Genomic DNA, 23,222 nt, shown 5'->3' on the forward strand with positions numbered 1-23,222 from the left:
ATCATACCTTTGAGCACTATTCTCAGTATGCTCTATATGTGCACTTAAGAAAAGTTTATTTTATTCAAAAATCAAACATGTTTGGAGAACTAATTCACAGACTAATGCTGTTTCTGTATCCATTTCTACTTTTGAAGTCTCATAATTTAAAGACATATCCAGGAGCACCTGGGTGGCTCAGTTGGCTAGCATCTGCCTCCAGCTCAGGTCATGATCCCAGGGTCCTTGGATCAAACGCTGCCTTGGGCTCCCTGCTTGGAGAGCCTTCTTCTCCCTCTTCCCTCACTCCTTCCCTCACATCCTTCCCTCTTTACTCAGGCTCTCTCTGGCCCTCTCTCTCTCTCTCACTCTCAAGTTAGTAAATAAAATCTATAAAACTAAATAAAAATAAAAATATATCAATAGAAATATTAGTGATAGGATCTTGGTGGATATAAGGCAAACATAGTCTTTTCCAACAGAACAGAACAAAGGAGTTCGCTTTTTAAAAAAATTATTTATTTATTTATTAACTTGAGAGAGAGAGAAAGAGCATGTAAGCCAGGGGAGGAGCAGAGGGGGTGGGAGAGGGAGAGAGAAAGAATCTCAAGCAGATCCCATGCTGAGTGGAGAGTCTGAGGCATGGCTGGATGCAGGGCTGCATCTCACCATACTGAGGGCATGACAAGAGTCAGAGGCTTAACCGACTGAGTTACCTGGGCACCCCAGCTTTATAAATTCTTGCATATTACAAGATATAGCAAACATTACAATTGTGGAATGATATCAGAGAATGTCAAAAAGACAGTTTATTTCAAAGAATATTTCTTTGTTGTTTCCGCTTGACAAGAACTTGTACAATCTCTAACCACTCTTCAGTTTTCCCTTAGCTTGATTCTTATCTTTAGTTTGGAGTGCCCAAACTCAGACTGTGGAGTTTTTTACTTTATGTGTGTTTCCTCCTGGTATTACCTGGTCTTTGTGCCATCTGTATGCCAGATAGTCCCATCATGTGCCCATACTCAAATGTTCTCCTAAATATAACCTGTCAGTTATATAAAACTTAATTCTTGACATCTTCACTTGAATTAATAGTAGAATTCTCAAACTCAGATTGTACAGCATGAACTCTTGGTCTCCCCATGCCTAAACCCATCCCGAAACACTGTCTCTTCCATCTCAGATGATGGCATCACCATCCTTTAGAATTCTCAGGCCAAAAATATTGAAACCATCCTTCCCCCACCCCCCAATCACACTTCATGTTCAGTTCATTAAGACAGTCAGTTGACATTAAATACAAGATATTTTCCATAATAAGAGCACTCCCTCACCCTCCACCTCTATCACTGCCATCCCGGTTTAAGCAGCCATCAAGTTTTGTCTGTTTAGAGTAAAGCTTTTTAATGATTTCTGCTATCACTCTTACCACTTTACCATCTTGTTTTTTGTTTGTTCGTCTTCCAATATGGGTAATAAGAGGAATTCCTTTAAAAAATAGATGATATTATTTTTCTTCTCACATAGCTTCATTGGTTTCCAGTTAACTCAGTAAACACAAAATTCTAACAAAGACCTATAAAAATCAATAAAATGTGATCCTCAGCTACACATCAGATATTCTTCTCAACATTTCTCACCTCAGCTTTGTTACATTAGGCTTTTTTTTTTTTTTTTTTGGTTCTTCAAATACACTCATATTCAATTCTTATGGCCTTCACACGTTGTTTCCTTGGTTTAGAATGCTTTTCTTTCATAAGCATGTGGCTCCTCCCTTAGCTCCATAATATCCTTGTTCAAAAGTAACTGGACTGCCCTCTCAATCCTATTTAAAATTAATAAATTTTAAATTTATTAAATTTACTTTAATTAAATTAAAATTTGTTGCCCTCAACTTGCTTGGATTTTTTATTTTATTTCATAACACTTACACCTTCGAATAAAATATATAATGTTCTTACTTTGTGTGTGTCATTTATTGACTCAACCAGCTAGAAAACAACTGTGCCCTACACACTGTAACTTGTAATAAATGAATGGAAGTCACAGAAATTCCAATAGTAGGCCCATATAATTTATAATTAGTAAAACAAAAGTTTTAATATGAACTGCTTATTACCTCATGCAGATGAAAGAGACAAGTAAGCAGTCCATTTTGATATGGAATTGTAAATATTTAAGCAGACAAATTTTCATGGAACTACATTTTCACAGAAAAGATGTTTAGGGTCAAAGGTGAAAGGAGTCTTCACCCCTCCCACCCCCCAAAAAACAGCATCTGACAGGGCATTTTAAGAATCACTGGAAATTATCAAATTAATAAAATCTGGAAAGTGAAGGGAGCAATGAAATAGCATAGAGAATTCAGAAAACTACATCCAACTTCAATGAACTGTAACCAATGTCCAACATGCAGTTGGAAATGCAGGAATATTGCTGACCAGTATTTCAGGGAAGTTGTCACAAAATTGTTAGAATTTTAATGAAAAATTATATGATATCTCCATGAAATGATGACTACTGAGCCTGGAGAGGTAAGAAAAAGCAATTGTGATGTCCCTCATAAATAATGTCAAAGGATACATACCTCTTCTTAAAAAAAAAAAAAAGTGAGAGCCATATGTCTGTTTAGATAGATATCTGATTAATGTTTTATATATTTCTGGTGGCTGGACAAACATGAAACTGATGAAAACTAAATGATCATGGAGATATTCATTACTAAACTGTTGCAAAAATGCAGATAAGACGTGAGGAGACATGAACCGAGGTCATGGTATAAAGTTGAAATGAATTTTAAATAATTGTCAGGTATTGCTAACTATTTGCATCAGATACATCCAAAATTTACCATGACTTAGTGTGGCACAACGAAATATAATCCTTGGCTGAACAGCCACTTTTAAGTAAGAATTTCACCCAACTGACTTAATAATCCTTGGTGGTCAGCTAGCAATTTTGGCAGCAATGATGAATACAAGAAAAATAAAATCTGTGGTACATAAGATAGCTAGACTTGGCAGTAAAAATGGGAGATATGGAGGAAAGTAGGAAGATGCCCAGGATTTTTGGTTTGTGTTCAACAACTAGTCACTGATGCCGTACATTAAATGCAAATATAAATAGAGAATTCATTTTAGAGGATGAGGACGATGCATTTGAGGATTTGGATAACAAACAAAAGACAACCTCCAACATATATGCACAGATCATTTAAAAGCAGTGGGTGTTTTTTAGTCCAGGATGAAGAATCACAAGTCCACAAAACAGTAAATTGAGAAGATTGCCTAGAGGCATGGAAAGTGAAAAGTGGTCAAGGCTACCTCTGAATTCTGGAATGTAAATACTTAAATATGGACAGAAGAAAAAATAAAATAGAAAAAATAACTAGTTGCTAATCTATTGAGTAATTAAGCACACTAATGAGAACAAAGAAACAAATTAATGAGTGTTTCACATACCATCTTATTTAATATAATCCTTGTATCCAACATATTTAACTGAGCCTAAGAAGTAGCATATCTTTATAAAGTTACACATACAGAAAATGGATGTGCCATGTCTTCAGTTTATAGTTGTAGCAGGAGGAGGATTAGCTGTATGTGCTTTGTAATATTTTCTCACTTTTCTTCATATCTAAAATGTTCTCCTGAAAATAATGATGAAGGCTGTCGCTTAAAAAACAAGAAGCCATGGCTTGAAAAGTAGGACATTGAGAAGCATGGTGCCTGGATGGCTCAGTCAGTTGAGCACCCAGCTCTCAGATCATGAAATCAAGCCCCATGCAGGCCTTGCACAGTGGGCCTCACACCCCACATGGAATTGGTTTGAGATTCTTTCTTCATCCCTTTCCTTCCTCTTCTTCCTCTCCCCTGCTCCTCCTCTTCTTCTACCCTCTGCTCCTTCCTCCCATCGTGTGCATTCTCTCTCTCTCTCATAAATAAATACATAAATAAAATCTGTAAAGATAAAAAAATGAGCAGAGTCAACATGTTCAGTATAGCCAGTAGGTCTAGAAATCCAAGACAGAACAGTAAAATACCTCTTGGTTTTTGAAAAGCCAGAAAGGGTGATTTTAGTGCCTACCCCAAATTATTTTTCTTTCCAATTATCAAAATTTTTACCATTAGAATCCACCTCTCAGATCAAATTACTTTCTCAGGTCTACAGAGAAAATTTAGTCATAATGTATGGAACGGAGATTTGAAGGTGTTAGTTCTATCAATTAAAACATTATACTGATTGATAACTTTTTAAAAAATTATTTAACAGGTATAAAACTATGTTAGACTAATTAGAATGGTGTTAATATATAATAAATAGAAAATTAAGGGAAAAATGGTTTTAGCCGTAGCTTGCTATATAATAGCAGTGGGACTCAAAAAAGATGTCTTACTGTCTCTAAGATTAAGTTTATATTCTTTTAGAACTCAGTTCAGATATAATTTCAGGCTAGAAGTCAACTTTTAACCCCCTAGGCTGAGATTATTTCTTCATCCATTGCACTCTGTACAGTTTTCTATGCATTCTTCTATTATTATACTTAGCACACTGAATTGAAATTATAATGTTTGTGCCTTTCACGAGATTCTAAAATTCTCAAGGACAGGCTTAGGACTTAGTCATATTTATGCCTAGTGTATAACTCAGTGTTTACCTTGTAGGACACTCCCCTCAAGGACTGTGGAACTGTAAATATGAGTCATTGATGAGTGTTTATGTCACAAAATTTTTTGTTTATTTCTTTACACCCTAACACCTTTCACAGAGGACTTAGGAGCCTCAGGGAAACACAAAAGATTAGAAACACAGCAAGGCCAGAATAAATTCACATTAGAACAGAAGGCTCAGACTAGTAATGTTTTAGCTTGCAAAATTCCTAAAACAGGCTTTCCTGATTAGGGTGTTGCAATGTACCAATTTTCCGAAGTGAGACTATTTAAGGCCAGAGATACAATGTTTCTGAAGAGAGAGGCCACACAATAAAGTAATGGAAAGATCTATTGACTAGCTCCCAACCCTGCCCAGAGCACTACTTCCTGACCCAAATGTAACATCATTCTTCCCCACAGGTTTTATGGCAAACAACCAAGGAGCATCAACAGCTTACACAGGCAAGCATCAAACTGCAGCAGCTGCAAGGAAGAGAGAGCCATCAAAAATAAGGCATGGCCCAGAACCCTTAGGGGAGAATGCATCAATTGCTTTAAAAAGACCAGAGTTCTGGTTTGCTATGAGTGCCCAGGAAGAGGGGTAGTGATTCAGGAGAGTAAGGAAAGGTGGGGCTCCTCAGCCTTATGTTGTCAAAACATAAGAAATCTTTAAAAGTCACATGCAGAGAACAAACTGGTAGTTGCAGGGGGTGGGTGGGTGGAGGGACATGGGAGAAATAGGTAAAGAGGATCAAGAGGCACCGAGTTCCAGTGATAAATAAGTCACAGAGGTGACACTCACATAGGAAATGTAGTCAGTAATATTGTCATAACATTGTATGGTGACAGATGGTGACAGCATTTATCATGGTGAACACTGAATAAGGTATGGAACTGTTGAGTCAATATGTTATATATTACGGAAACTAATATAACATTGTATGTATGTTAATTCTACTTCAGTAAAAAAAAAAAAGACAATTTTAAGAAATAAGATAAATCAACTCATCGCATATAAACAATTGTAAAGAATCATTGCTCAGGACTCTAGATGGATGTCCAGATTTCAGGGAAATTACAATTTCATATCAAAGATATAAACTGTAGGGCACCTTGGTGGCTCAGTGGGTTAAGCCTCTGCCTTCAGCTTAGGTCATGATCCCAGGGTCCTGGGATCGAGTCCCACACTGGGTTCTCTGCTAAGCAGGGAGCCTGCTTCCCCTCTCTCTGTGCCTGCCTCTCTGCCTACTTGTGATCTCTGTCTGTCAAATAAATAAATAAAATATTTTTAAAAAAAAGATATAGCCTGTAAATTGTACATTAATAATATGATAATAGGAAAGAAGATCCAGAAGATTTACTTACAATTGTGGTATTGGGTGGGGAAGAAGGTCCATATGATTTTTATAAGATACTTATTAGTAAAAGAAGTAAGACTTAGAAAGATTTGTTGGGAAGGAAGAGTGCAGAATATTAAGACGTACAGCTTACATTCTGTCCTGTAGGCAAATGGAGTTGTAAGAGAAATAGCCACAAATGTGCAAAATGAATTAAGGAAGGAAAACTGGAGGAATGCCAAAGGCAGTGTAATTATAACATTACACTTGCAGTTCCAAACTGGATGATTGTGTGCATATGGATGTTTATTTATCAGTTGCAATTATTAATTATGAAATTATTGATTAATAATTATTGTGTAACTATTAATTATGAAATAATTATTAATAAAATTGAAAGTAATAACACTTTTAAATAAGCTGCTTTCATTCTGTAAAACTGAAAAAATTTATTGTAATCTCTATAACATTACTATTACTAAGATTATGATGCAGCAAAAACTGTTCTGAGAGGGAAGTGTATAGCAATCCAGGCCATCCTCAGGAAGCAAGAAAAATCCTCAAATAAACAATTTAACCTTACACCTAAAGGAGTTGGAGAAAAGAACAACAGTGAAACACCCAAAACCCAGTAGAAGGAAGGAAATCATAAAGACTAGGGCAGAAATAAGCAAATTGGAACTAAAAAACAATAGAATAGAACAATAAAACGGGAGCTAGATGAACGAAATCGAAAAACAGACAGACTTAAAAAAAAAGAGAGAGAGAGAGAGGACTTAAAGAAACAAAGTCAGAAATGAAAGAGGGGTAATAACAACCACGCCACAGAAATACAAAGGATTTTTGTATTTTTCTTTGGTATTTATTATGTATTTTGTATATTACTTTTAAAATTTATTTTGTATTATATTTGTATAATTTTGTATTATGTATTATGAAAAACTATACGCCAACAAATCGGACAACTTAGAAGAAATGGATAAGTTGCCAAAAACATATAACCTCCCCTAACTAAATTAGGACAAAAAAGAAAATTTGAACCAACCAATTATTAACAAGGAAATTTGAACCAGTAATCAAAAAACTCCACAACCCCACAGAAGTTCACAACCAGAGGGCTTCACAGGTGAATTCTACCAAAAATTTGAAGAGTTAACACCTATTTTTCCTCAAACTATTCCAAAAATTGGAAGAGAAAGAAAACTTTTCAAATTCATTCTATGTGTCCAGCATTACCTTGATACCAATACCAAATAAAGACATGACAAAAAAGGGAACTATAGGCCAAAGTCTCTGGTGAATGTAAATGCAATAATCCTCGATAAAATATTCGCAAACCAAATCCAACAATACACTAAAACATCATTCACAATCAAGTGGGATTTATTCCTGGGATACAAAGGTGATTCAATATTTGCAAATCAATCAATGTGATGCATCACATCAATAAAAGAAAGAATAAAACCCACATGATCATGTCAATACAGGCAGAAAAATCATTTGACAAAGTACAACATCCATTTCTGATGAAAATTTTCAGTAAAGCAGGTTTAGAGGGAACACACCTCAACATAACAAAGGTTATGTGAAAGGCCATATACTATAGCTAACATCATACTCATTGGTGACAAACAGACCTTTCCCGCTAAGTTTCAGTACAAGACATTGATGGCCACTCTCACTGCTTTTATTCAACATAGTTCTAGAAGTTCTAGCCATGGAAATCAGACAATAAAAAGAAATAAGAGGTATTCAAATGGTAAGCAAGAATCGAAGCTTTCACTATTTACATATGACATATGTAGAAAACTCTAAAGATTCCACTGAAAAACTGTTGGAACTGATAAATGAAGTTAGTAAAGTTACAGGATACAAAATCAATATACAGAAATCTGTATTTCTATACACTAATAATGAAGTAGAGAAAGTAAATTTAAGAATACAGTCCCATTTACAATTGTATAAAAAAATAATATGGAATGCCTCGGCGGCTCAGCCAGTTAAGCAGCTGCTTTTGGCTCAAGTCATGATCCCAGGGTCCTGGAATGGAGGCCTGCATCCGTCTCCCTGCTGGGCAGGAGCCTGCTTCTCTCTCTGCCTCTGCCTTCCACTCTGCCTGCTTGTGCTCTCTCTCTCACTGACAAATAAATAAAATATTTTTAAAAAATAATAAAATACATGGAGTAAATTTAACCAAGGAGGTGAAGGACCTGTACACTGAAAACGATACAACACTGATCAAAGAAATTGAATATGACAAAAACAAATGGAAAGATATTTCATGCTAGTCGAATGGGAGAACAAATATTGTTAAAATGTCCATCCTACCCAAAGCAATCTTTATTTAATCTTTATTTAATGCAATCTTTATCAAAATGCCAACAGCATTTTTCACAGAACTAGAAAAAAAAATCCTAAAATTTGTATGGTACCACAGAAGATCCCCAAATAGCAAAGCAATCTTGAAAAAGAACAAAACTGGAGGTATCACAATCCCAAATTTCAAGATATACTACAAAGCTGTAATAATCAAAACAGTATGATACTGGTACAAAAATACATATATACATCAATGGAACAGAATAGAGAGCTCAGAAAAACCCACAATTATATGATCAATTAATCTATGACAAAGGAGGCAAGAATATATAATGGGAAAAGGAGTCTCTTTAAGAACTGATGTTAGAGAAACTGGACAGCTACATACAAAACAATGAAACTAGATGACTCTCTCTTATACCATATACAAAAATAAACTCAAAATAGATTAAAGACCTAAATGTGAGACTCAAACCCCTAAAAATTCTGGAAGAGAGCACAAGCAGTTATTTCTCTGATATGGGCTGTAGAAACATTTTCCTGATATGTCTCCTAAAGAGAGAAATACAAAAGCAAAAAAACGAGCTATTGGGACTATAGCAAAATAAAAGTCTTCCGCATAGCAAAGGAAACAATCAACAAAACTAAAAGACAACCTTGGAGGGGGGACAAGATGGCGGGGTACTAGGAAGAGGCGTCCTTTCAGCTGGCACCCCAAAGTGAGCTGATTACCTACCAAAGAACTCTGATCACCCATGAAATCAGCCTGAGATCAGAATTATACACGTCTGGATCTCTACAGGGGCAGAAGACGCCAGTGAGCAGGTAAAGCGGAATGGGAACAGCGGACTGATATCGGAAGATAAATAAAAGGGGGAGGGAGCCACCAGAGGCGACCGGTGCAAAAGTAATACCCCGATACGAGCGAGAGTGCCCTGCGTCTGGGGACCAGCATTAACTCGGAGACTGGTTGAAAGCACTCCAAAAGAGCAAAGGATCGCGGGGGCGGCTAGGGACAGGGGCTTGAGTCCCCGGTCCCAGACGGCCTCCCCGGCGCTGAGGCAGAGAGAGTGCGGCGGAGAAACCGGCTCCTGGTCCCTAAGCCGCCAGCGTGCCCCAGAGCGCGGGGTTCCGGCTCCTATGAGGGGATGGGAGCCGGTCTGCAGAACGCGCGCTAGCCCTACCACAAAGCTTGAGATGCGCGTGCACGTCGCTCCAGCTCTCCTGGGTTTCTAAGGCCCTGGGGCGCTTCTTGACCCGGGCCATTGTTTCAAAGTCTAAGCCACGCGCCCGCGAAACTCTTCCCCGGACAGAGGCGCGCAAAAGCCCAGCCTGCGGCTTACGGACCAGCGCCCCGTTCTCAGTGCCCCAGACGCGCGCCCGACCCACAGCCGCCTCTGAAAAGAGGTGCGCGCAAGCCGGGCACTCCCAGCCCCGGCCAGCGGCAAAATCTCAGTGTGCGATCACTGCTTGGAACCTCTCTGGCGGTCAGGAACTCCCAGACAGCCGCCACTGCCTTGGCTTTGGGGACGAGCAAAAGATCCTGCGCCCCCAGGGTCTTTAACTTGGAACCTGCACTGCCAGCGTCCAAGGGGGAATTTATTCAGCTTCTGCACCCAGACTGAGGCTTCTGAGACGGAGATCAGGAAGTGTTCCAGGGTGCACCTTGACTGCACCAGAGTTGATACATCCAGCTACATCTGTTCAGTCTTCTCCCACCAAAATGACTAGGAGGAGGAATGCCCAACAGAAGAAAAATACAGAGGATGGACCTTCCGCAACAGAGCTAACGGCTATCAACATAGACAATATGTCGGAAAGAGAATTCAGGCTAACAATTATCCAGGCAATAGCTAGGTTGGAGAAAGCCATGGATGACCAAACAGAATTGATTAGAGCCGAACTGAAAGCGACCAGACAGGATGTTCACAATGTTAGGGCGGAGCTTAAAGCTACCAGGGAGGAGGTCCACAATGCTCTCAATGAGTTCCAATCCAATCTAAACTCTCTCAAAGCTAGGGTAACTGAGACAGAAGATAGAATTAGTGATCTGGAAGACAAACAGATAGAGAGAAAGGATCAGGAGGAAGCCTGGAACAAACAGCTTAGATCCCACGAAAGCAGAATTAGGGAAATAAGTGATGCCATGAAGCGTTCCAACGTCAGAATTATTGGAATCCCTGAAGGGGAGGAGAAAGAAAGAAGTCTAGAAGATGTCGTGGAACAAGTCCTTCATGAAAACTTTCCGAATCTCGCGAATGAAACCAGCGTTCATGTACTAGAGGCTGAACGGTCTCCACCCAAGATTATACACTCCAAAAAAACATCACGACACCTGATAGTCAAATTGAGAAATTATAATTGTAGGTATAATCTCTTGAAAGCTGCCAGGGCAAAGAGGCTCCTTACTTACAGAGGGAAGCCCATCAGAATAACGTCAGACCTGTCCACAGAGACCTGGCAAGCCAGAAGAGGCTGGCAAGATATATTCAGGGCACTAAATGAGAAGAACATGCAGCCAAGAATACTTTATCCAGCAAGACTGACATTCAAAATGGATGGAGAGATAAAGAGTTTCCAAGACCGGCAAGACTTAAAAGACTATGCAACCACCAAGCCGATACTGCAGGAAATATTAAGGGGGGTTCTATAAAAGAGGAAAAATCCCAAGAATAGCATTGAACAGAAATATAGAGACAGTCTACAGAAAGAAAGACTTCAAAGGTAACTCGATGTCAATAAAAACGTATCTATCAATAATCACTCTCAATGTGAATGGCCTAAATGCACCCATAAAACGGCACAGGGTTGCAGATTGGATAAAACGACAGGACCCATCCATATGCTGTCTACAAGAGACCCATTTTGAACCTAAAGATACACGCAGACTGAAAGTGAAGGGGTGGAGAAGCATCTTTCATGCCAATGGGACTCAAAAGAAGGCTGGGGTAGCGATTCTCATATCAGATAAATTAGACTTCAAACTAAAGACTGTAGTCAGAGATACAGAAGGACACTACATAATCCTTAAAGGGACTATCCACCAAGATGATCTAACAATTGTAAATATCTATGCTCCCAATATGGGAGCAGCCAATTACTTAAGAAAACTGTTAATCAAGATAAAGAGTCATATTGATATGAATACACTAATCGTAGGTGATCTTAACACGCCTCTTTCAGAATTAGACAGATCATCGAAGCAGAAAATCAATAAAGAAACAAGAGCATTGAACGACACATTGGACCAGATGGACCTCATAGATATATACAGAACATTCCACCCTAAAACAGCAGAATACTCATTCTTCTCAAGTGCACACGGAACCTTCTCCAGAATAGACCACATACTGGGTCACAAATCAGGACTCAGCCGATACCAAAAGACTGAGATTATTTCCTGCATATTCTCAGATCACAATGCTTTGAAACTGGAGCTCAATCACAAGGAAAAGTTCCGAAGGAACTCAAACACCTGGAAGCTAAAGACCACCTTGCTTAAGAATGCTTGGATCAACCAGGAGATCAAAGAAGAACTGAAACAATTCATGGAAACCAATGAGAATGAAGACACTTCGGTCCAAAACCTATGGGATACAGCAAAGGCGGTCCTAAGGGGAAAATATATAGCCATCCAAGCCTTGCTCAAAAAAATTGAAAAATCCAGAACACACCAGCTGTCTCTACACCTTAAAGAACTGGAGGATCAACAACAAATCAAACCAACTCCACACATAAGAAGGGAAATCATCAAGATTAGAGCTGAGATCAATGAGGGAGAAACCAGAGATACAGTAGAACGTATCAATGAAACTAGAAGCTGGTTTTTTGAAAGAATCAATAAGATCGACAAGCCACTGGCTACACTAATCCAAAAGAAAAGAGAGAAATCCCAAATTCATAAAATTATGAATGAAAGGGGAGAGATCACAACTAACACCAAGGAAGTAGAAACAATCATCAGAAGTTACTACGAACAGTTATATGCCAATAAGCTTAGCAACCTAGATGAAATGGATGCATTCCTGGAAAAATATAAACTACCAAAATTGAACCAGGAAGAAATCGACAACCTGAATAGACCGATATCTAATAACGAGATTGAAGCAGTGATCAAAAATCTCCCAAAAAACAAGAGCCCAGGACCTGACGGATTCCCTGGGGAATTCTACCAAACCTTCCAAGAAGAAATAACACCTATTCTCCTGAAGCTGTTTCAAAAAATTGAAGCAGAAGGAAAACTTCCAGACTCTTTCTATGAAGCCAGCATTACGCTGATCCCCAAACCAGGCAAGGACCATACCAAAAAGGAGAATTTCAGACCAATATCACTGATGAATATGGATGCTAAGATTCTCAACAAGATCCTAGCCAACAGGATCCAACAACACATTAAAAAGATTATCCACCATGATCAGGTGGGATTCATCCCTGGGCTACAAGGATGGTTCAACATTCGTAAATCAATCAATGTGATACAACAAATTAATATGAGAAGAGAGAAGAACCACATGGTCCTCTCAATTGATGCAGAAAAAGCATTTGACAAAACCCAACATCCGTTCCTGATTAAAACGCTTCAAAGTATAGGGATAGAGGGAACATTCCTGAACCTCATCAAATCTATCTATGAAAGACCCACAGCAAATATCATCCTCAATGGGAAAAAGCTTGCAGCCTTCCCGTTGAGATCAGGAACAAGACAAGGATGCCCACTTTCACCACTCTTGTTCAACATAGTATTAGAAGTCCTAGCAACAGCAATCAGACAACAGAGAGAAATAAAAGGTATCCAAATTGGTAATGAAGAAGTCAAACTCTCTCTCTTCGCAGATGACATGATTCTTTATATGGAAAACCCAAAAGACTCCACCCCCAATCTACTAGAACTCATACAGCAATTCAGCAGCGTGGCAGGATACAAAGTCAATGTGCAGAAATCAGTGGCTTTCTTATACACTAACAAGGAAAATACAGAAAGGGAAATTAGAGAATCGATTCCATTTACTATAGCACCACGAACCATAAGATACCTGGGAATAAACCTAACTAAAGAGGTAAAGGATCTATACTTGAGGAACTATAGAACACTCATGAAAGAAATTGAAGAAGACACAAAAAGATGGAAGACCATTCCATGCTCTTGGATAGGAAGAATAAACATCGTTAAAATGTCTATACTGCCTAGAGCAATCTATACTTTTAATGCCATTCCGATCAAAATTCCACCGGCATTCTTCAAAGAGCTGGAGCAAATAATCCAAAAATTTGTATGGAATCAGAAGAGACCCCGAATCGCTAAGGAAACGTTGAAAAACAAAAATAAAGCTGGCGGCATCACCTTACCTGATTTCAAGCTTTATTACAAAGCTGTGATCACCAAGACAGCATGGTACTGGCATAAAAACAGACACATAGACCAGTGGAACAGAGTAGAGAGCCCTGATATGGACCCTCAACTCTATGGTCAATTAATCTTCGACAAAACAGGAAAAAATATACAGTGGAAAAAAGACAGTCTCTTCAATAAATGGTGCTGGGAAAGCTGGACAGCTATATGTAGAAGAATGAAACTCGACCATTCTCTTACACCGTACACAAAGATCAACTCAAAATGGATAAAAGACCTCAACGTGAGACAGGAATCTATCAGAATCTTAGAGGAGAACATAGGCAGTAATCTCTTCGATATCAGCCACAGCAACTTCTTTCAAGATACGTCTCCAAAGGCAAAGGAAACAAAAGCGAAAATAGACTTCTGGGACTTCATCAAAATCAAAAGCTTCTGCACAGCAAAGGAAACAGTTAACAAAACAAAGAGGCAACCCACGGAATGGGAGAAGATATTTGCAAATGACAGTACAGACAAAAGGTTGATATCCAGGATCTATAATGAACTCCTCAAACTCAACCCACACGAAACAGACAAACACATCAAAAAATGGGCAGAAGATATGAACAGACACTTCTCCAATCAAGAAATACAAATGGCTATCAGACACATGAAAAAATGCTCATCATCACTAGCCCTCAGGGAGATTCAAATTAAAACCACATTGAGATATCACCTTACACCAGTTAGAATGGCCAAAATTAACAAAACAGGAAACAACATGTGTTGGAGAGGATGTGGAGAAAGGGGAACCCTCTTACACTGTTGGTGGGAATGCAAGTTGGTGCAGCCTCTTTGGAGAACAGTGTGGAGATTCCTCAAGAAATTAAAAATAGAGCTTCCCTACGACCCTGCAATTGCACTCCTGGGTATTTACCCCAAAGACACAGATGTCGTGAAAAGAAGGGCCATCTGTACCCCAATGTTTATAGCAGCAATGGCCACAGTCGCCAAACTATGGAAAGAACCAAGATGCCCTTCAACGGATGAATGGATAAGGAAGATGTGGTCCATACACACTATGGAGTATTATGCCTCCATCAGAAAGGACGAATATCCAACTTTTGTAGCAACATGGACGGGACTGGAAGAGATTATGCTGAGTGAAATCAGTCAAGCCGAGAGAGTCAATTATCATATGGTTTCACTCATTTGTGGAGCATAACCAATAGCATGGAGGACAAGGGGCGTTAGAGAGTAGTAGGGAATTTGGGTAAATTGGAAGGGGAGGTGAACCATGAGAGACTATGGACTCTGAAAAACAGTCTGAGGGGTTTGAAGTGGCGGGGGGGGTGGGAGGTTGGGGTACCAGGTGGTGGGTATTATAGAGGGCACAGCTTGCATGGAGCACTGGGTGTGGTGAAAAAATAATGAATACTGTTTTTCTGAAAATAAATAAATTGGGAAAAAAAAATTAAAAAAAAAAAAAAAAAGACAACCTTTTGAATGGGAGAAGATATTTGTAAATGACATTCCAATAAAAGGTTAGTATTCAAAATAATATGTAAAAAACTTATACAGTTCTTCACCAAAATCCCCAAATAATCCAATTTAAAAATGGGCAGAGGACCTGAATAGACATTTCTCCAAATAAGACATTCCAATGGCCAACATACACATAGAAAGACGCTCAACATCACTCATCATCAGGAAAATGCAAATGAAAACCACAATGAGATATCACTTCACACCTCTCAGAATGGCTAAAATAAAAAGTAAAAACAACACAAGAAACAACAAGTGTTGATAAGGATGTGGGGAAAAAAGGAAACTTTATGTATTATTGGTAGAAAAAAAAACTGATGCAGTCACTACAGAAAAAAATACGGAGTTTCGTCGAAAATTAAAAACAGAATTACCATATGATCCAGCAATCTCACTACTAGGTATTCACTCAAAAATTAAAAAAAAAATAGTTTGAAAGACATATTCACCCCTGTGTTACAGCATTAGTCACAATAGCTGAAATATGGAAGCAGCCCAAATGTCCATGGATGGTTGAATGGCTAAAGAAGTAGTATATTTATATAATGGAGTATCACTCAATCATAAAAAAAGAATGAAATCTTGCCATTCGCAATAACATGGATGGATCTAGAATTATAATGGTATAAGTCATTTAGAGAAAGATAAATACTATATGATTTCACTCATATGTGGAATTTAGGAACAAAACAAATGAACAAAGAAAAGAGACAAAAAAAAAATCAAAATCCTAGAAAGACAACTATCATACGATCTCCCTGATATGAGGAAGTGGAGATGCAACGTGGGGGTTTTGGGGAGATGGAAAAGAATAAATGAAACAAGATGGGATCGGGAGGCAGACAAACTATAAGAGACTCTTAATCTCACAAAACAAACTGAGGGTTGCCAGGTGGAGGGGGGTAGCGAGAGATGGGGTTATGGACATTGGGGAAGGTATGTGCTATGGTGAGTGCTGTGAAGTGTGTCAACCTGGCAATTCACAGACCTGTACCCCTGGGGCTAACAATACATTATATGTTTATAAAATTTAAAAAAAAAATTTAAAAAAAGAATCATTACACTGAACATATGCTGAATTCTGTAACTTAATACATATAGACCTACTGTGAGGAAGGTATTATCATTATATTTACAATGAGGAATGTGATACTTAGGTAGTTAAATAGCTTGGCCAAGTCTACATGCCTAGTAAGTAACAGATCATAGATGATCTTAAGAACATTGCAGTTTAAGCCATTACAGTTAGTACCACTATCAGCATCAGACTGACAACAGATTGTTACAGTAGCTAAAAGAAAATAAAATGTGAAAAGAAAATTTAAAAAAAAAATCAAACTCCTAAATACAGAAAACAAACATGGTTATAGGAGGAAAGGTGACTGGTGGGGGGTGGGGAGGGAGGGTTAAAATAGGTGGAAGAGATTAAGAGTATACTTACCATAATGAGCACTAAATTATGCATAGAGTTGTTGAATGACTGTATTGTACACCTGAAAGCAATGTAACAGTGTTATGTTAATTATATTGGAATTAAAAAAATAAAATAATAACCCCAGCATGTTGTATAACCCAAATATACAACATTTTTGTCAATCATATCTTAATAAAGCTGGAAAAAAAGAATCTTTATGAGATGTAAGTTAAATATTAAATATCCCAAAAGAGGAAAGTATAGATATATAGAGAGACAAGAGAATGTGTCCACACAAATATACATTTAAATTTAATGTATACATGCAAATAAAGACATGTATCATTATATATAATGTATATACATCATATACTCTACATTATATATACATATTTGTCCATTTTTATACATATATATATATTTACTAGTCATTAACAATGATACTACATGATGATGTAGACCAGTGTATGAAACAGCAAACTTTTCCTTTAAAAAGAAGCATAACAAAAATTTACACTTTGTAATTCTCTGGTATTTGGTTTGGTTTGGTTTGGTTTTACTGGTCTTAAAATACTTTAAAAATGTAAAAGCCAGGCACCTGGGTGGCTCAGTGGGTTAAGCCACTGCCTTCGGCTCAGGCCATGATCTTGGAGTCCTGGGATCGAGTCCCGTATCGGGCTCTCTGCTCAGCAGGGAGCCTGCTTCCCTCTATCTCTCTCTCTCTCCGTCTACTTGTGATCTCTCTCTGTCAAATAAATAAATAAAATCTTAAAAAAAAAAAAAAAGTAAAAGCCATTCTAGCTCACACATTGTAGTTTGTCAACTCTGGTATAAACTTCTATTTATTAATTTGGAAAATAGCCAAGTAAAAAGATTTTGATACGTTATGTTTTTTAAAAATGTGTGTAGTGTTGACTTGCTTCCTGGAAGATTTCAAGTGTGTGTTGTGAAATGAATGATTTTCTAGTTGATACTTAACCTTTTTCTGTTTTTGCCAAATTTCTATTCATGGACAAAACTTGTTCAATAAATCCAGAACAATTTGAGTTCTTCATGGTTATATCTCTAGTACACAACATAATATCTAACCCATATTGGTTTGTCTTACTTGTACATGAAATATCTCTTCTTGGGTAAATGTAAGATAAATTATCATATTATAGTTTCTAAAAATTTCTCAAAATACATCATTTTTTCCTGTTTAATGAGTAAATAAGACACTTTCTACAAAGTCCTTTTTACAGTAGAAAGTACTATTTTCAACTGGTCTACATATTTTTATCTTTTAAATGAGTTTTGCCTAAAACTAATTTGAAAATAAAAGAAAGGAAGAAAAAAGAAAGAAAGAAAAGAAAAACTAATCTGTGTAGAAATGACTCATTCATAAAAAAAGTTGGACAAACAACTGGAGTCCCAACATGAGATTATTTATTTCTATTAAATGAACACCAATTCAAATCATTCTGATTACTTTAAAATAGCTATTCAAAATGTGTATTTAAGAATTGTCTAGTGGTAAACATTATGGATTTCAGTTTCTCTTTACATAAAACCAATACCTAGAGAGACAGTATGATTGCATGTATATAATTTATTTCCTGGTTTCAAAATCTTTACATAATTTTAGCCCCATTTGGAACTCATCATAGTTTTCCCTTTTAAATACATTTAAAAGATTGTGACTAAGAAGTCTGTTTATGATGATTTTTAAAATTTTATATAAAAATATATTTTTGTGATTTATTACTAAATCTAACAGTTTTAAAGTAACATATGATGAAAACATTTATATCTTTTAAATACAAAAGAGAGAAATGTTGGGTTATTGGGGGGAAATTTAATTTTAATAGAGTTCTTCTAAGATAAGTTAGATACATGACACTTTTTCTTTTGGTTGTAATACAACTGTAATACAAATTGTATTTGTATTACAATTTTATTATTGTTGCAGTACAAATAATACAATACCTACCCATTTATTTTCTAATTTTCTCTTCTTTTGCAGCATATTTAACTCTCCAAGTGCTCTTTAGTGAATAATGCACAACATTGACCAGGTATGAAAGAAATAGGATCTATAGATTACCATATCATTCTTAAGAGATTTTTCATGGTTTAATTTCTTCAGTCCCAGGTGAAATAAGCACTCAGCATATAGATTAATAAACCTTGATCTGTCAATGAAAGTATGATGGTTATTAAATGATTAAATTAAAATAATAGAGGCTGCTGCACTCCCTACATTTTTAAGCCATTTTTCAAAAGAACAAGTGAAACACAAGATACTCTTGAAATTAATCTTTAAAGATAAAAATATAATTATAGCATTACTATTGCTCTACAGACTACTTTCAGAAGGCTTAAATCATTAAACATAGATTTCTGATGCTCAAAGTGTGCAAGATGTCTGAACCAATAAATCAGTAATGGCCACTCTTTTAGACAGATGGCATCTCTAATTACACATACAGATAATCAATAGAATAATTGAAAAAAATGAGCACAAAAAATCTTTCATTAAAATCTAGTGAAAGTAGGAAATCAGAATTCCAGTATAAAGTCATTTCTTAGGTTACAGTCACACTGTAACAGTGTAAATTCAGATGGTAAATTAAGTTTCTGTATTTCGGAGATTAAAACTGTCACCTAATATCTGAAACCAGGACTCTGGAATCAGACATGGTTGAGTTTACAGCCTGGTTTCAATATTTACTACTGACCTTTTGTAAGTTACTCACTATGGTCAAGTCAAAATTTTAAAACCCCTGGGGGCACCTGGGTGGTACAGTTAAGTGTCTGCCTTCGCCTCAGGTCATGATCCCAGGGTCCTGGGATAGAGCCCCACATCAGGCTTACTGCTTGCCAGGAAGCCTGCTTTTTCCTCTCCCACACTGCCTGCTGTGTTCCCTCTCTCGGTATATTTCTCCCTGTCAAATAAATAAGTAAAATCTTAAAATAAGTTTTTTTAAACCCATATAATGGACTAAAACTATTATATCCCTGATAAGGTAATTTTGATAATCAAATGAATTACTGTACTTAAAAAATAAAAGACAAAAGTTTAACATTATTCCTGGAATATATTAATTACTATAAAAAGAGTTACCCTTATTATTTTTTACAACCTGAAAATTAAAAGTAACAATAGATCTATCTACATCCCAGAATTCTTGTCAAAATTAACACAACATGAGAATGGAAAATTGCCTTTAGACAGGTAGAATTGTTATCCCTAAACTGAAGAAAACTGACCTGTTTTTTCCCTCTCCTGCTTTTTTCTGTCTTTGCCAAGCACTACTTTTTAATCCAAGTTTATCTCTTACATGTTAATTTCCACATGTTAACTTTTTGTTAAAAAATTAACAAATTTTTTCTCCATTACATTAGATGTAATTTTCACTCTTCTTAAGCAAGTGAAAGTGCGACATTCCTGCATTTACTAGAGGACTCTAGTCTTCTAGTAAAATTTCAAATACAACTTTTACTTCTTCATATATCTTCTTCCCTCCTCCTTTGTATATTTTACAGACTCCCAAAGACTTAAACATCTATGATGCCATTATTGCTCTAAGATTTTTAAGTGTGATATCTTTTCATTTAAACTTAGTCATAAATGTAGACTGTCTCCTCCCATAACTGGTGTCTTCTGGATTTCTACTCGTTCACATTTTCAGAAGACTATACAGTATCACAGCTTTTATAGACTGGATAAAGGAACCATAATTTCTGTAATTCCTGTGTTTTCCCTAATACTCATTGTGCCTTTAAAAAATATTTGTTATATATCTTTTCAAAAGGTATTTGTAAACATTGGTCCGTCCTTGTTCACAGAATACATAAGCATAACAATCTCATTTGGTGAAGGAAAAAAAGCCAAAACAAAACAAAATCAATGTTCATGTAGTCCTGAACCATGTCTTTGCCTCTTGCATTCCAGTACAATCAAAATCACATCTTTCTGGAGATACCAAAAATGGAGTTTACTATAATATATGTATTAAATATTGTCATTGATTATTTTAATTGCTTTATTTTTTATTTTCATTTGTTTCTGGCACAAAAATTGCCCTTGCTCCACAAGCTTAGGGAGAATGCAGGTTATTAACGCTCCAGAGCTTAGATCTTGACCTGATGAGTGATTACTGCCAATGAGGAGCCTCAAAGAAGATTAACTTGGTGAAAAACATTTGGAAGTCTGTGAAAATACAGAAAGGCTAACGTGAAGCTCAGGAAAATAGTTTCTGGGTGTCAGATATATGTCAATATTTCCGGTTATTATCTGGATGTAGGGAGAAGTTTTGACTATTAGAATTGTTATACCAGGAAAAATCTGTGGCAATCAAGGTAGGTCTTAGCTGTTGTGGACCAGAGTAATCTGGGTAGATAAAGAAGAGAGGTAATGAGTACAACAATTTGGTCTTTTCAAAGGTGTTCAGATCCACTTATCATTCACTAGCTGCCATAAGGATTTAGTTGGCAAAAATACACATCCCAGGCAAAAAGGTAGCCTAGAAGTTCTGACTAGTATTACTTTTTTTTCTTCTCTAGTGATTTTTTTTGTTTGTTTTTTATGTTTATTGTTTTGTTTTGTTTTGTTTTTTAAATTGAAATTGCATTAGCCAAGGTATAGTACATCATTAGCTTTTGACATAATATTCAATGATTCATTAGTTGAGAGTATCACTCAGGGCTTATCACATCATGTGCCCTCTTCAACGCTCATCAGCCAATTACCCCATCACCCCATCCTTTTTCCTTTTCCACAGCCCTCAGTTTATTTCCCAGATTCAAGAGGGAAGAAATCATAAAGGGAGACGAACTATGTGACTAGTATTACTAACTGACTTATTTTAAGTGTTATTCTAAGGGGCACACCTTACCAACCACAGACCTGAAATGCAAAACAAACAAACCAACAACAACAAAAACTGATGTCTATATGAATTTCATTGTTTTAATATTGTTTTCTAGTACACTGTGCCATCCAGCATACATACTTTAGAATTAAAAGAATTGTGCCCAAATTCTGATTTTTGCCCAATGCTATCTGTTCAACCCTGTGCAAATTACTTATTCTCTGTATGTTGTTTCCTCATCCATGATTCAGAATTAATAACAAAATTTATAGATTTTTTTTTGAGCACTAAGTAGAATAATGGATAGAATATGCCTACAATAATGCCCGGTACATAAAATATACTTGTGTTAGGGATACAAAAGACCACCCTGCACATTTGCGATTCATAGGATTCACACAAGGACTCACAGGACTGAGAATTGAATTGTACTCATGGCTAAGATTTATTTGGAGAGAATGAAGTGCACGTTTCCAAGACTCTTCTCCTAGTAGAACCACAAAGGAAATGCTCACTTCCTCCAGCAACAAGTTATGACAACATGTGAGAATTGTTGTCTGCCCAGGAAGCTCGTTAGAGAGAGCATTAAAAATTTTACCAAAAGCTAGTCACATAAACACCCTCTGCCTACAGAAATTCCAGAATCCCAGAAGGAAAGCAAGTGTTCAGTTATTTGTATAAGCAACTTAAGCCCAGCAAGCCATCCTTACCAGGGTCCCTAATGTCAGCCAAATGAAATCCTGGCAACCAGGCCTTTTCAAAATTAGCATTCTCTGGATTGCTATGTGAACTCTTTTCTGCAAAGTATTCAATACTATCATTGTCAGAAACATTATTACATCCTAAATAATAAAAGTAATATGTAAACAAATATTAAATGAAAATATATCCTCCATTGCAATATCAGAAAACCTTGAATAATATTATTGCCAATAAATAACATCTGGATATTTAGGACACAAATTATAACGTGGTATTATCGATAATAGGCTACAACACATGCAAAGATCTTTAAGCATTGGGTTAAAGTCAATGGCATACAGGTAATAATGGCAACACTGGAAGGATATAAATCACCTGACAATCCTTCTGTAAGTACAAAAGCATAACCAAGCCATCTTAGGATATGTTTTCATTTCTCCTTATTGATATACTATAATATTCTAAAGTATTCTCACCATATTAAACAGAGGTGAAATACTGTATTGAATGATTAAGAGAATATTTGGTTTTCTTTAGGTATAAATAGTATGTAATGACCTAACAACTACTTGCAACTTTATGAAAAAACTCCATAAACTATACATTACAAAAATACTATACAATAAAATTTTCATTTTAGATACAATAATTTCATAAATAGTTTTCATTTTTATCAAAATATTCTAGATTCTTCCTTTGGCCCTGGTTACTCCAGTTGTTAAGCAAGACTCTAATGGAAGCATATTAATTCTCTTATGACCTTCAGATTACTAAACAGCATCTATCGATAACCAAGAAATTTCCTGAAGATGTTGTACCTAGAAACTATAACTTTATCATCATAGGAAGTAGTCTTTAAAGATTAAAGAGTTCTATTCAGGCCACTAAAACACAAGTTTTTCCTGCTCAAATACTTGTCTATTTTCTTCTCTTTTATTTTCTTGTCTTTTTTTTTTTTTTTTAAGATTTTACTTATGTATTTGTCAGAGAGAGCTCACAAGCAGGGGGAGAAACTGAGGCAGAGGGACCAATGCAAGACTCCATCCCAGGGTCCTGGGATCATGACCTGAGCCAAAGGCTGACACT

The sequence above is a fragment of the Neovison vison genome, chromosome 5 (assembly GCF_020171115.1).
Source record: "Neovison vison isolate M4711 chromosome 5, ASM_NN_V1, whole genome shotgun sequence".
Classification (NCBI taxonomy): Eukaryota; Metazoa; Chordata; class Mammalia; order Carnivora; family Mustelidae; genus Neogale; species Neogale vison.